Raw genomic sequence first — 823 nt, 5'->3', positions numbered from 1 at the left:
CATATGTATTATCTCAAAATAATATAGAGCTGAAAAAACATATAAGCTGTTACTAGGTGCATTCTCCCAACATAATGTAATCTATTCAAATTCACATGTCAGCCAGGGCAACTGAATGAGAGTCACTGCCCCGTGATCTAAATATTTTCTATACACATGTCATATTCACGGACAAGGAAGATATTGACGAAGCAATTGTTGTTAAATAATATCAAGGTCAATGATAATAATTGGATCTTAATCCTTAGATCCTGGCCTTAAAAGCCTTATACTCTGATATTTGGATTAGAGTTATGATTTTAGATCTGTGTTACATATTTATATACTCTGATCATTGGATTGGTATGGTTCTTGGATCATTCCTCTATTCAATATCTCTGATCTTGAATTTGGGTTCATGTTTCTGGATCATTATCTCTGATAAGTCTTCATAGATTTCAAAAGAAACCTCTGACCCCTAATGGCATATCATTGATCATTGATTATTTTTCCAGAATTCAAATATGGCTATGATTTTGACTTTAGTCAAAATCGTAACTTGTAAATGAGGAATCAGATATTATCTGACGAGTTTATAGGGTATATTTCTTCATGGAAGTTGAGGGATATCAGGAATTATACCACTTATAAGAATCTTAATTACCCATCTCATAAGAAATATTTATGAATCTCTTGACTGAGAGTTTCCATCCTTGAAGATGGAAGACAAGTTTTCTATGAAAAGAATTTCTTACATGTACACTTGGATGTTTGGATCTTTGGGTGAGTGACACACTGTGAGACTGAGTGACAAACACTTCAGTGTAGAGTGGAGTGAAACTTA

This window comes from Apium graveolens, chromosome 3, assembly GCF_009905375.1.
Source record: "Apium graveolens cultivar Ventura chromosome 3, ASM990537v1, whole genome shotgun sequence".
In the NCBI taxonomy this organism is placed as follows: domain Eukaryota; kingdom Viridiplantae; phylum Streptophyta; class Magnoliopsida; order Apiales; family Apiaceae; genus Apium; species Apium graveolens.
This window is presented reverse-complemented; position numbering follows the sequence as displayed.